The sequence below is a fragment of the Cynocephalus volans genome, chromosome 7 (genome assembly GCF_027409185.1).
Source record: "Cynocephalus volans isolate mCynVol1 chromosome 7, mCynVol1.pri, whole genome shotgun sequence".
NCBI classification, from domain to species: Eukaryota; Metazoa; Chordata; class Mammalia; order Dermoptera; family Cynocephalidae; genus Cynocephalus; species Cynocephalus volans.
This window is the reverse complement of record NC_084466.1, coordinates 128167709-128182984: the sequence shown is the minus strand read 5'-3', so window position 1 is coordinate 128182984 and position 15276 is coordinate 128167709. Positions and strand designations below refer to the sequence as shown.

Sequence of the window (15276 nt, the reverse complement as noted above, 5' to 3'; positions counted from 1 at the left end):
ATGTTTAGATCCCCACAACCCCAAAGACTGTGAAGTCCTTGACTATTGAAGCAAGAAGACTAGTTAAAGGACAGTTGTCCATGAGCTTAAATAAAAAGCAAGCTGCAAAACAAAATGTAGCTGGGTCCTTCCAGTATCTAGCTCAGTGCCTGACACATAGTAAAATTTTCAATAAAATCCCTAGAATGCATGTCAGGTGTGACAGTTCCTTCTGCAAAGGGGGCAGGAGAAGACATAGCTATTTCCACTGCAGAAGATATGAGGCCCGTCATTTGCTGCCAGCCCAGCTATGGAAGTAGCACCAGAAGCTGTGGACAGATGAAGACGGTCAGCATCGTTTCTTGCTGAACCACAACTTGGCTGCCTCTGCTCCTCCTAGCTCCATGGCTCTGAACAATGAAGCCTGTTAGCAACATGGCTATGAACAATGAAGGAGGTTTAGGGTGCTCTCTCTTTGCTTAGTTCACACCAGTGATAGTTTTGTGCATCTTGAAGTTGATGACTACTGGAATGACCACCTTCAAACCGTGCTGGGGTCATTTTAGATTTCACACAGGTCTTCTAAGAAACTCTGAAAATAATCAAGTCATAAATAACTTGCAAGCTGAATTCTGTGGCTTTTGTGGATATATTTATTTATATTTTTCAAAAGTAGTAAGTCTACAGCCCTAAGATACTCAAAATGACATTTTTTCCTTCCTTTGACCACAAAAGCCACACGTGGGCATTGAAACCAGGAGGCTGTGTTGGGGAGATTGTGATCTTTAAAAAAAAAGCAGGAAACAAATAAGAAACCTAGAACTCTGGTGTTGATTGCAATACATATGTAGTTAGGCTCTTCGACTCTTTTTTTTTTTCTTCGGTGGCTGGCCGGCTTGGGGATCTAAACCCTTGACCTTGGTGTTAACCACATCACACTCTAACCAACTGAGCTAACCGGCCAGCCCTGTCTCTTCAATTCTTACAAAAGGATTTTGACTCTATCCTCAGCCTGTCTTGTTAATTGACAGCATGGCTTATCTGTCAGAGTGTCACCTGAAAGGCTCTGATCTCTGATATCTGCGTTCATATTTAAGCCTTCCATTTTTATGCTTCTTGGTACATTTTCTTTAATACAGAATGTTGGTTGTTATTTTTTCCAGTAATTTGGAAAGTACCCACTCTGTCTTAAATTTTTCCAGTTGTGCCTCAAAGTTTTTCTTGAAGATTGCTGACACAGATTCATTGGTCTTTGCATGCACTGGGATTTTCTTTCTGATTTTTTTCTACACTCTATCCCGGGTAACTCAGTGGTATGTATCTCTGCCCCCTTCCCCAGCATGGTCCAGGCTGTCTTGTATGGTGGGACACGCTGTAGAGTGCAGCCTGCTTGCTCCCAGATCAGACTTTGTTAATGGGCATCATTTCTCACTGAGCTGGGACTTGGCCTCAGCATGGGTCTCACTCAGGGTGCTGGACATGTGCCACCATCTCCCTGGGTTGGCACCTGAGAGGTGCCAGCATCTCATTCTGGGGCTAGCCCTTTTCTCACCTACATTATCTCACTTAGTATGTAAGATTTCTCACTTCTAGTCATACAAGATATGTTGGCAACCTATTTGGAAATCAACCCCTCCTTGCCTAACTAGCTATGTCAATGGTCTTGCATGAAAAAGAATAACTGAGAAGCTTTAGGAACTGCCTCTCCTGGCTTTTCACAGTGCCTGGTGGTTAGGGGCATTTGGGGGAGCATCATTTGTCATTTGGAGTAGAATTTAGCCATATCTCCTAAGTGGCAGAGTCACACTGAGACCAAGTCAGGGCATTTTCAGAAATCTTAAAATAAATTATCCTCTGGTGAGGTCTAGTAGTTCTTCATAATAAAAGTGGTGAACTGTTAGCCATTAGTCTAGTTTGGGCATCCAGACTGGGGTAATTAAAATAAGTGGAACAACATGTGACTGTCGTTACCTCCTATAAATTGACATAACCTTGAATGTTTATTCTAAGAAAACTGGTTAAAATTTCCTTGACATTTTGGCATAAAACACCTGCCATACCATGAATTAGAAGAGTAATGAGGTCTTGGTTGAAATCTCACTCATCTTTATTCGTTGCAACTCTCAGCATATGGTGGCATCTAGTGCTCAACAAATATTTGGTGAGTGAATAAATGAATGATTAGTGTATCACTACATTATAGTATGGCTTTAAATAAACAAGATCAAATTATTTGGCTTATGGAAATTGACTTAATTTTATTATTTCAATCTTCAGTACAACTGAATTGCTCAATTTCAGGGACTGTAAGTAGTAAGGGAAGGAGGTGCATAGAAGGGATGAGATGGGCGGGGGGGTGCTTATTAATTGGTTAATGGAGTTAGTGTCATAAGTGGATTTCTTTTTGTCTTAGTATAATTTCTGAAAGGTATCTTTTCTTACCTTTTCCTAAATCCAAAATACATTTCCAACATCCGCGAATACTCAGGGCCTCTCTCTTGGCATTGTACTCATAGAATGAGACAGAATTAGACCTCCTGGGTGGGGATCTGTCCCTTTATCTCTGGCTCCCTCCACATTACTGGTGCACATTCTCACATAGCCTTGAGCCACAGTAGAAAATGAATAGCTCCTCTTCAGTGAATAGGAGAATTCTACAAATTTCAAGGGATTTTCCAGCTTCACACTGAATAGTCAAAACAAACCTTGTTTCTTTCTTCCTTTTTTTTTCTCTTTTTAAACATGATATAGATATATTTTTGAAATTAGCAGAATTTTCTGCCTTAGCTCAGAGTCATTATCTTGGGGCACCTTTCAAGGGATGGTTGTCACACTTATGAGCGAAGGCTTGTTTGATTTTAACAATTCCTAGCTCTGTGCCAAATCTGTGAGACTTCAGCAACATACTGCTACCAACTGAGGGAATGAGTATATGATGCTAAGTGTCTAGAAACCACTTCAAATGCCTGTTTTTAGAACTATGTTATAATCTATTTAAATGCAGTTTTTTCAAAGTAGATTTTTAATGGTTACCTTCTGAATAGCTTGGATTTGCAACTGAAGAGGAAAGCAGCTCTTTTTTAAAAAGTAGATTACTGTATAACAGAGGGAAAAAGTTGTATCTCATTCTGTGATGGTTGCTATGGTGACGATTGAATGTAAATTTCAGTTTGTGTAAAACCCTGCTAAGGTTTTGATTAGAGAGCAGAGGTGAGGCTTGTGTCAGTTGGTGAAGTGGCTAGAAAGCATCCATTAATTGGGGGGAAAGACGATGGGGTCACACAGCTCTCTCCTTCCCACTCGAGTATCATGTTGCCACAGATAGTCTCATCATGGTGAGGCAGTACGAACTAGAGCAGGGAACAAAAAAAGGTGCTTCTCTTCTCCCTTGACAATTTCTTCCTTGAGGAAACTGAAGAAAGGAGAGTGTCCTAGGAGAGAAGGCAGCTCTTGCAAAGGTGAACTCCCATGCGCCAGTTTTATTTGTTTTAAGTAGGCGTTTGGTTTTGGGGAAAGAAGATTCCAGCGTCAGATGCAGGAGATGGGCTGAGCAATCTTTACAGACCCTCTAGCCATGATTTCCATCCTTTGAGTACTTTTTCTTACCAGCAGGGAGGGAAACAAATGGCAGAGTGGTAATAACATCACATTACCCTAAAGCTTCAAGCACTAGAACTGTAAGTCCACTGGGAGCAGGCTTTTGCCTTTTAAGTTAAGCAATTTAATATAAGAAGGAACAGTTAAGGATCAGGAGTAACTGATCTAATTAAAGATAGGTTTTTGTTTTTATCTAAATCTACTCTTTAGTGCTGTCTATTTCTTTAGTACTTATGTGTAGGTGCTCTAATAGTACATCACCCCCGCCTCTCTGTATGTATATATATAACAAAAAGTTCATGAAATGATTCATATTATCCTTTAATTTTATTTTTTCCACGGACTTTTTGAAATATCCTCATATATGTGTATGTATATATGCACATATATGTGCATGCATACTTGTGTGTATATATTTTTTAAAGGCGATAAGAGTGAGAAAGTGTACAAGTTGCTTTCCGTTAACCACGTCTATAGAAATCTGGGTCTTCAAGTCCCTGGGCATAATGCCAAGTCATCACTGCCCACCTGGCTAATCCCAGAGCAAAGTAATGAAGATAGGCAAAGCCAATCTATGATATGGGTACTCAGTATAATTTTAGTATCCCAGATGCTGCTACTGGCATCTGAAGTAAAATTGGGAAGTGACTGAATTTGCCTTCTGATAACGTTCTAGTTCTTCTTCCTTTAGCCTTCTCCATTATGACTCATCTATGCACAGTAGCCCCTGATGCAGCACCTTCATGTCCACAGTCACGCACTCTGACTGTGGAAACACCCTAACAGAGCCCTCTTTTTTGTTCAACTAAAAGTGCCCAAGTTTCCCAAATGACCCTTCTTTTCAGCACTCTCCCAATCCTACTCAAAATCCCCTCTCCAGAGAGACCGATGTCAGCATTACATGAGAAGGTAATTGGATTAATGGTCATCCTTGAAGGAGTGTCTGGAGGAGAGCTGGAGGCTCTGGTCTTGGATTTCATGTCCAGTTATTCTCTGACTTTGAGGCAGATACAGAAGTCAGACATCACATTTGTTATGGGCTGAACTCTGTCCCTCCCATATTCACATATTAAAGTCCTAATCCCTCAGTACCTCAGAGTGTGACTTATGTGGAGTTAGGATTTCTAAAGAGGTAATTAAGGTAAAACGAGGTCACATGGATGTACCCTTATCCAATATGACTAGTGTCCTTATAAGAAGAGGAGTTTAGGACACAAATGTGGGCACACGCAGAAGAAAAACCATGTGAGGACATAGCAGGAAGGCAGCCATCTGCAAGCCAAGGAGAGGCACCTAAGAAGAAACCAACCCTGCTGACACCTTGCTCTTGGACTTCAGCCTCCAGAATTGTGAGAAAGTAAATTTCTGTTCTTTAAGCCATCCTGGTATGTTTAAGCTTATGGTATGTTATTATGAAAGCCCTAGCAAACTAGTACTGATTTACAGATGGATGACATTTGTAGGTGAGCAGGTAGTTATTAAACTGAGTGGCAGAAGCATTATTCAAATTATTTTGATCTAGTTCAGTAGAGATGATCCTAAGTTCTGCTCTTAGGTCCATCAATGCAGTTGAATTAGTGCAGCACAGCAGAAATCTAGCATGGTATTAACTTGTGAGAATGAACTGCAGGATTTATAGTTGAGTACTTATTTAAAAAGAAATCAACAGTATGATGCTGCTACTAAAAGCTACCACAATATTAAGCTACATTAATACAAACATAACTCCCAAGTCCTGGAATATCGTAATTTCATCATATTCTACCAAGAATGATGTTCCATTTTGGGCGCCACCTTTTTAGGAGGTCACTGACCAAATAGAATATGTCCAGAGAAAGACAACCAGAGAGTCTGGAAACATGTTGTATGAGCCATTACGTGGAAAGGGTTGTGGCTGTGTCCTGAGTTTCAGGGTCAGGGAGAACTGTAGCTGGGGCGGAGGCTTTTGGGAGTGGTGGACAGTATGGTGGAAGTTCCAACACTCTTTCCACCCTCGATAACTATGGAGGCTGTGAGTGCTGGGCATTCGCCTGGTGACTGTTATTGCCCATGTGATGTAAGTTGGAGCAGTCAGTGTGAAAGGAAGAGTTTCTACTCCATCCCTGTCGAAATGTTTTTCTCTTTTTCTGCTGAACATTTTTGTATCCGAACTGAACATATAGCTCTCAGCCTGAGAAGGAACCTCACGCTGAAGATAATAGAATTGGGAAACAGAAAGAATCTGGGGCCTTGGGAATGTGGCTGAACCCTTCACTGGCAACCCCCAACCCGCCCGACTTTTGGACTCTATTCTGGAAGATAAATTTTCTTAGTGTTAGGGGCATTTTAGATTGCTATATCCCTTACTTGCCGCAGAACCATCTTATTGGATTCCGCAGGGTTAGACCGAAGGTAAGGATGAGCTTTCACAGACAATTCGAAATGCACCTCAGTGGAGTAGACCCTTTCCACTCCAGAGAAGGATGAAGGGCGCTCTTGTCACTATAATATTCAAACAGAGGTTGACCATTATAAAAAAAAAAAAAACCAAAAATCCTCCTTTATTGAGTGTCATTTTGCTCTAAATGATTCTTATGCTTCTTTCAAACCCTGATGATCTAAGATTAAAAAATAATTCTCACTAAGGTGTGAATGACCATAAAGTTGAACCTTTCCCCAGAGCATTTGCATTATCCCCAGTGGGATAACTCAGAGGAGGCTTTCATTAATAGAATGTGGAGGTGGGGGAGGTTTTTGTGCATGAGAACCTTCCAGGTGCTCTTTGCCTCTGTCGTATGAGTGGGCCACTCTCCCGTTCCCCCACAAGGGTCTGTGTCTGGCATGCTTACTTTTGGAAGGTTACTGAACCCTGACCAAAGAGGAAATAAACTAGATTGTGACTGCTGGGTTGGCAAAACGCTACATACAAAGGACTGCAATATCACAGAGAAGAAAAGTGAAAAAGAGCAAGGTCTTCTAGCCAGTGGGCATGGAGGCTGACGGAGTGGTGGAGAGGTGGACAAAAGGGTGTAAGGTTTCCAGGGATGCAGTTTTCTGCCTGTTTTAATCCCTGCTCCCTTTTGACACACATCCCCTTTCCATAGTTCATATTATAAAGATAATAGTTTTTTCATTTTAAAATATAAAATTAAAATATCGTATTGGCTATGCTTTTAAAAGCTATACAATTTCTCCATTCTAGTTCATCACACTGGCAGGACCTTTGCAAACACTCTTGCCTCCTTCTGACAAGATGAGAACCACTGGGATGGATTGTTCCTGATCCTCATTCTGATGTTAATTAGGTTTCTAGTGGTTCCTATACTTATATGTAAAATAACCATGAAACTATATTTTGTCCTTGTGCTCGTGACCCCCGAACAGGAAAGTATGTTCTCTTGCTTTGTATCTTGTACTACACATAACTGAACTGGGTTTGCTGAGGAGAAATGTTTGCAAAAAGTCAAAAGTCCACATTTTTGTGTTTAGTGAGAGTATAGTTGGTAAGACCAGTGGACTCACAGAGTGTCAGGGATGACAGGGCCCCAGAAGTGAAATCATGTTGTCCACGGGGTGTTAACACAGAGGAAGACAGCCAGGCTTCCGGAGGCGAGTTGGCTCACCCAAGGCTGAGAGATGTGGAGGTTCATGGGTAGTTGACCTTAGGGCAGGAGTGTGAGCATGCCCAGGTTTTACCTCGGGGTATCATTGCTTAAGGAATTTGGATTTGCAAAGAAACCAAACATGATTGGTTTTTCAATTGGTGGGAGTGGTAAATGCAAACAAGAGACAAAGAACAGTGGTGTGACATGGCTAATTCCTAAGTTTTTAAGTGTTATTATGTGAAGTGGGGGCAGAAGGTGGCTTAACCTGTGGCGTTTTTCCCTGGCAATGGCAATTCTCTCTCTTGGACACCAAACATATCTGGTGCTGGGTGGGCCCAGCACCTCCCTAGCTCTGGCTTGGAGAACCCGTGGGGAAAAAGAAACCTGTTCAGCGGTGGCCGCCATGCTCCCGCTGGAGGCCGTATGACAAGTGGTCAGCCTGTTCTGCTGCTCTGTGGCTTTCCTTTCCGAGTGACGCTGGCTGGGAGGGTTCAACCAGTGCTTTACTCTGTGCCCTGTGTGGTCCAGCCTTGGGTCGAGACAAGGCTGCTCCAGTGTGGGACTCCATCTCCTACACGGAAACTTGAAACTTCCTATACAACCCTGTGAAATGGAGATTATTATTCTGGAAGATACAGTTTCATCAGCTTTGTAAAGATGTTAATTATTAAGCAAAATCAATGTTTTTTAGTTTAATTTGGACTCTTTCAGTTAGGAAAACTGAAGGTCATTCCTTTAAAGACAAAGTACAGGAAATCCCAGCGTGTGTTTTTGGTGACACTCCGGGAAAAGGGAGCTGGACAGAAGGGCTCTGAGGTGGCAGTGGAAGAGGTAAGGGTGAGATTTCAAGTTTGCCTGGGGGCTTCTCTCCTTGTTGGTTCTTGGTCCTTACGGCCACCACGGTATGAGTGTCAGCCAGCTCAGCTGGGGCCACAAAACCTGTAATTGCCTCAGGTCAGAGCAGTCCAACAAGGGAGGCTCTGTGACTCTAGAAAGATGTAGGGGCCAGAGGCCAGCAGTAGCCAGGTAATGACCACTACCAGAAAGCTGGCCAAGGTTTAAAAAAAAAAACAGTTAAGGTTTCAGAGACAAAGGCAGACAGGGAGTCCCAAACCAGGCACTCATTATGTATACACATAGCAAAGAGCCATGCCTCTCAGAGCTGGGGATGAGCCTGTTCTTGGGGGGAAGATTTCCTGACCATGCTTTCTTTCAAAGACAGACAGTGACCTCAGAGCTGGCAGGGGACAGACTGAGGACACTGCCGATGAACTATGGCAAGCAGAAGAAAGGAGAGGAGGTTGTGGCTGTAGATAGATTCTGGCACAATACAATCCACCCTGGCGGCCACTCCAGGAAAGAGCCAAACTGAGAAAGCCCCTCTGACCTTTCATTTGTAGACAAACTGGTTTGGTTGTTTGAATTGTGATACTGCCAAACCATGGTTTTAGGTTATGTCCCATGTCCCTATGGTGGCCTCATAGAACTCCAATACAAGTACGCAACAGTGGGGGCTGTTCGTAGGTCCTCATTGCTAGTAGAAGTACTTTGTGTGTAATAATAATAATGTTAATGGTCAGAGAAAATGGCAGCTGCCACTTACTATGTGGCAGACAGTGTTCAACAGTAACAATACTTAGAGGTAGTAATTATGTAGTAGATTGAATGTCCCCCCCAAACTCATTGAAGCTTGAATTGTGTCCCCCAAGTTTTATGTATTAGAAACTTGGCCCCCACTGTGACTGTTGGGAGGGTGGGAAATCCTATTATGGTAATTGAAAGGGGAGGTGACTAGATTGCAGGAGCATGCCATAGTGAATGGATTAATAATGGTTGGCAGGGATGTGGTTCTGAGGGCTTTAAAAGAGCACGTGAAAGATTAGTCTTTCTCTTCCACCATTTTTCTGCCATTTGAGACCCCTGGGTCATTGTCACTACCACCAAGACCTTCAGCAGATGTGTTCCCTGCACTGTGGACTTCCCAGCTTCTCAAACTGTAAGCAATCAATTTTGTTTTCTTACAAATTACCCAGTTCCATGTATTTTGTTATAAGCAACAGAAATGGACTAATACAGAAAATTATAATCTCCATTTTACAAATAAGGAGAACAAGGCTTTAAGAGGTTAAATAACTTGCTAAATTAACCAGCTAGTAAGAGCTATGATTCAGTCCAGATCGTCTGGACTCTAAGTCCCATGCTCTGAAGTACTGCCAATTGTGCGGTGGCCATGAGAAGACCTCCAGCTGTGGGAGTGGAATTGACCCAGGGCCCCAGGGCTGCACCCTAGATCCATTCTGGCATTTGAGCACGGCCGCACTTCCCACGGGCTGCTCCCAGCCACTGACTGAGTGTGGCAGGTATACTACAGTAGACCCGGTCCTTGGACTGTCCTGTGGGCTACTTCAGTTTGAAGACTCTGACAGATTTGCAGGACTCTCTTAGATGACTCAGTGGTCTAGGTCTTTCCCACCCAACCTTCCTTTCCCCTTCTCTTCATTTAGGCTCGAACAGTCACAAGTTTCTCCCAGTCCCTCTCCCCATTTCTGTCCTAGCCACTTTCCCTAATAAAATCCTTGTATGTTTAATCCTATTTTAGCCTTTTTTTTTCAGAAGACTTGGACTAATGCGTGTATCATGCAGAATATTCAGGGCTGTGTGGTTCAGCCTGCTAGCATAAATTAGGGGGTCAGATTCCACACTAAAAGCTTCCAGGCACGAAGTCTTGCAATGGTCCTCCCGGAGGTGCTGGTGTTGTTTTTCCTGCTAGTGACTTAGGTGGTTGATCTTACCTCATTCATTGATTCATCCATTCATGCAAGAAGCATTCATTGATTTCTCACTATATTCTAGGCTCTGGGGACACAAAGATGAATGAATGTCAGGGAATCTGCTCTCAAAGAAATCAGAGTCTAGTGGAAGAACAATTTGGTCAACAGATAAACAGCACTAATTATTTTAATTTTGTCTAGCACTTTTCAGTTTTCAAAGAGCATGTTTATCACTTAATCCCTATAAGCCTGTGCCACAGGCCAGGCAGGTATATGTATTCCCATTTTAAAGCAGAGGACATTGAAGCTTAGAAAAGTCAAGCTTACCCAGGAAATGGCGGAGGTTGGACTTCTGTGACTTAGTTGAATGCGCTTTTCCGTAATCTCTCAGTAACTGCATTTATGTTGCTAGGAAATATTACAGAATATCTTTAGAGCCTTGGCCTTAGTAGCACAGGTTTTGATTGTCAGGGCAATTAGCAACTCCTGGGTTAAAGGAGATTTAATTTTGGTCCATAATTATTTACGCAGAATTTAGAGTGTCGTCTTGCTGTTTGGTGTTTCTTTAAGCCCTTCACCAAGGAGCATCACGCCTCCACACCACCTTGACCATACGGTAAGGCCAGACACAGAGTTTCACTGTGTGGAGTGAGAGGTAGAAAGTTACCCTTCCTAAAAATGGAAAGTGAAACTGACCAGCCCAACTTTATCATGGCAGCCGGTCAGAATGCTAAGGGTCAGCCAAAGGGGTAAACAAACACCATTTCAGCCTTCCATGGAATTTCAACAATTGAGTGATAGAGACACAAAAGGAAAGAAATTTTCTTCATAATTTCCTAAGCTTGGTTTTATTATCAGGAGTTGTCTGTGGCTTCTCAGTTCTTGGCTGGGTGAAAATATACTGCATTTACATGGCCTGCCCCAAACAAAGCCCATTTGTCTGTCCTCACAGCAGTAAATCCAGACATTATTGTCTGCTTAGATTAGAATTGATTCCTGAACCAGGAAACCAAGAAAACCCTGTTAAAAGACTAGTTATTAATGGCCTCATTACAAGCCTGCGTTGTACCGTTTGAACCAAATTTACATAGGGAGAGGAAGCACATTTATAAGTGTCGGAAAGAGATGAAGAAAGAGGAAGCCTACTCGGGGGCTGTGGTGTCTTCTGCTTTGTTAGCAACACTGGGGTTTCCTGAACGACGACACAGGGGCCTGCAGGCCTCCAGCAGTGCCCCGGTGGAGAGCTTTCTCCCAGTAGTAGCTGTCGGGATGCAGGTATGCACAGTGCTTCTTAAGGACCTCGATAAACTTGGCCAGTTACGTTTTCCTGGGTTCTTTTGGTTGCTTGTGCTTTGGGGAGCAGCCCCAGAGATGCTGGGTCTGGGATACAGGTCTGTTTACCATGGTGGGGAAGCAGATTTTTTCTCAACCCTTTGCACGTTTATTTCCCAGAGACTGGTTGAAGGAACTTCAGTCTGTGGCTAGGAAGCCGCTTGCACAGCACAGTCTTTCCTCCATCTGGGTCATGTTTCCTGGGAGCAGCTAATGTTCTTCTGCTAACCAGGTCGGGGTCAGGAACCATGTGTTCTAAATGTGCTTCTACCATTAAACCAGCAGCTGATGACCTAGGGCCACTGAGTTCATGTCCCTATACCTCCATTTTTCCATCTGCAAAATGGAGAGAGTTGTCTCTGTCACATGTGCTTGGGGACACTGAAAGGAAGAAGTGAGAACAAATGTAAAAGTTTTGAGGTGCTGGGTGCTGAGTGCAGTTTCTTGGATGAGGCTAGAGTGGCTTGATTCTACTACTCAGGAAAGCTTCCTGAAGGTTGAGCTTGGAAGAAGGTTAGAAGGCCCAGACACATCCCCAGCACTCGCTGAAAGAGCCAAGGCAGGTTTACTGTTGGTGGACAATGTGAGCACAAGCTGCCACTGGTTGTCCTGCAGCCTCAGCTGCGGTGCTATTTTTGTTCCAGCTGAAGAGCAGGGAAGGTGAGTGGGTAGGGGGAAGGGAAGAACCATCATCCTTTACTTTAAAAACAAAACAAAACTAACACTGAATAGTTCACTTAGAGTGACTAGGTGGGGGCTGGATAAAGGTCTTAGAAACCTGAGATCTCCTATCCTCCTGTTCTGCCCCCTTTATCCTGTACCTTAAGTACCTTGAGGAGGGTCGGGTGAATTAACTGGTGAATGAAGAAAAAAAACCTGTTCCTTGTCATTGTGAGCTGGAAAAGACTTGGGTTGATGTGTGGTAGATTCTTGACCTGGAACCCTCTACCCAATGCTGCAAATCCACCGATGTGTTGTGAAATGAAGCCTCAGGAATCTGCAGCTGGCATGGAACCCCCGGAAGGCAGCGCAGGTGGGATGTGACAGGTGAGCCAGCCTGCATTCGAAAAGTCAACGGCACTAATTGCCTCTGGAAGTCAGTAGGAAATTGCAAGAGGAGTAGATTCGCTCTTCCTTCCTCCTTTCTACTCTTTTCTCCTATTTCCAGGGAGGCAGAGTGGCCACAATGGTTTATTTAAAGTCTGAGTTGGGGCTGTGTCCAGAGGACTCTGCCTTATCTTCCTGGCATCATGTAGAGGATGATCATGATGAAGGTGATGAGGGCAATGATTGATGTCACTTTAATAACTCACACTATCACTACTAAATAATTGTCACTTCCTCCCTCCTCTGACTTTAATGCCAATAAGACATCTACTGGGTAAGAGCCTGGCAGTCCACTGACCCTCTTCCCATCAGTCTGATGACTGTATGTGACTTTAGCAGTAGCTGGTGACTTACGGGTAGGGTGAACTTATCATTCTCTGTTGGGAGCTTTGTAAGTGAAAGGGGTTAGTTGGATGGGAAATTCAGTACCTATTAACCAAGGTGGGTGAACAGGAAGAAGAAAGACCCTTAGGTGATGACTAAAATGAAAAGGCGGTCTTGACATTTGCCAGGAAACTGGGGGAGGTGGGGGTTACTGAAACTCAAGATTTGAGTCCCACCATTGCAAGCTTCTCACCTCCCATCCTGTGAACACACATACATTTGCAGTGGAGCAGCAGCTCCTTCATTTGGGTCCACACATTTGGAATGTGGGGACAAGGCCAGGCTTGACGTCTCCGTTTGTGCTTTCTAAGGACGCAAGAGCCATGACCCTGAATTTCTAAGCTAATAGCTAGAGTAAACAAGATAAATGTAGTACGAACAGGAGAAATGTTGATAGTTTACTTAAGATTCATGTTCTAAACACTTTGTAAACCATGCTTGTGGTATATTTTCAGACTTCGGGTTAATTATAGCATCATATTTGTTCCTCAAAGAGCAGGATGTTAGCTGGTAACACTGTTAGCCACTGTTTTCTGCTGTTTGGTACATTTGAGGCAGTGCCTGCTTAGGGTGTGATGGGGTGGTCAGCCGCCCCTCTTTTCAATTCTAAACAGACTTTACAAAGAGCTGCTATATTCTCCTTGAGTGTCTGGAATAATTTAAAAAACAAGCAAAGACAATTCTTCAACTTAAAAAAAAATTAAGCTGTGTTTTCAATCTGTATTCTATAGAATTTCCTTTTCTCATGAATACTTTTTGCTGCCAGATCTTCAATATAGAGAACAAACTCCTTTGCATGGCATGCAGGGTCCTCTCCGACACCCAAGTTCCCTTCCCCTCTGACATGCCCCCCCCGTATCAAAGGTGCCCCCACATTGCTTCCTGTAGCCCGAACACATCATTTACGCTCATGCCTTTGTGCCTTTAGTCTTGCTTTACCTCTGCCAGGAAAGTCCTTGCAGCTGTCCTGTGTGGTCTTCCCCTATCAACGAGGACAGAAATGTTTTCACCCTTACATTTCTTGGTGGGCCTGGGATAGGCTTTGAGTATTTGTTATTTATTGACAGGCAATGAATATTTGTTGAAGGAATAAAAGAATGAACTATGAGTTATTTTATTGCTTTAGATAGAAAATATGCCTTTTCACAGAAAGGTAAGCTCAGCATCCAAATGCTGTTTGACTTAAGGTAACTAAGCTTGTATTCTTCATCCCTCAGAAAGTTTTTCTCAGTTTCGCTAAACTTGCTGTATTTTTCATGTGTCAGCACTTTTCTAAACACTTGGAAAGAAACATTAGCTCACAGACTTAAATTGAATTTACAGTTACACCCTATACAGTAGCGCTTGTTGACAAGATGTCACATAGTTCTCTCTGTTTTTTCGTGGAGAGAACTCATCATCTCAATTCAGTTGTAAGCTCCTAAGGGCAGAGACTGCAGAGCTCATACTCTGGCTTCCCCCGTGGGATCCAGACTGGTGCTAGAACATGTCCTACGTGATCAGTAGATACTTGCTGCATGGTGAGGAAACTTCATAATAAGCGAGGGTTATTGGGACATTTTATTTGGGACTTGGAGAAATAGCTGTTTCGTGATTTCATCACCATGGCTTAGGTAGGATGGATGAGCATCATAACAGCTGAGAAATTTCACCCTGAGTGGAAAAGCCTCCAGAAGTTTCTTCAGACCTTGAGCAAGTCTCTGTATTCCTGCCTCATCTGTGTGATGGTTAAATCTGGGTCCCTGACCCGGGATGCAAATGCACAAGAAACACAGCCTCTTCTTGTGTGAACCCCAGTACTTAGGCTGCTTGGCTACTCATTTCTGCCTCCTTCCCATAAATGTTTGAATCTTCTTTATTCTTTCTTTGATCAGCCACTCTGGAAGTCTCAGACATGAACAGATGGTCCCCCCCGCATCATTCCAGCACAGAGACACACGTGTTACGTGACTGGCCCCAGTGACCGTTTCTGTTTCATTCCATTTTTGACTAGACTGGTGGAAAGCTCTTAATTCTCAGTTGAAATTTATCTCCTTGGTTTCCTTCTCAGTGCACTTTCTTTTTCCTTGTCATCCAAAACTTGAAGAAAGTAGTTCAACATGTCTATGCTACAGGCCTTCTTCTTGCTTTCCTCCCTTCACTTTACCTTACTTAAAAAGAGTAAAAAAAAATTTTTAGTGTAACGAAATGGAAGCAGTGTAGTGTAATGTAGCTTTCCCCAAATCTCAGCCATTTGAGAACCACCAACATTGTTTTTGGCTTATCTTTGTACCATAGTATTCTTACTTTTTAGAACAGCTTTATTGAGATATAATTCGTATCCCATATAAGTCACTCATTTAAAGTGTACACTTTAGTGGGTTTTGGTATATTATGTTAATTTTAAAAATTATGTTAAAATATATATGACATCATATTTGTCATTTTAACCAATTTTAAGCATACGATTTAGTGGCATTAATTACATTCATAATGTTGTACAACCGTCACCACTATGTACTTCCAAAACTTTTCTATTATGC

The 15276-nt window shown here is 42.8% G+C and overlaps 1 protein-coding gene across 1 annotated transcript in view; it reads left to right on the top strand.

Annotated features, from left to right (window-relative positions):
- The window catches only part of PIK3AP1 (phosphoinositide-3-kinase adaptor protein 1), a 125406-nt gene that overhangs the window by 33839 nt on the left and 76291 nt on the right, over positions 1-15276 (top strand). The gene's annotated exons all lie outside the window — the stretch shown is intronic.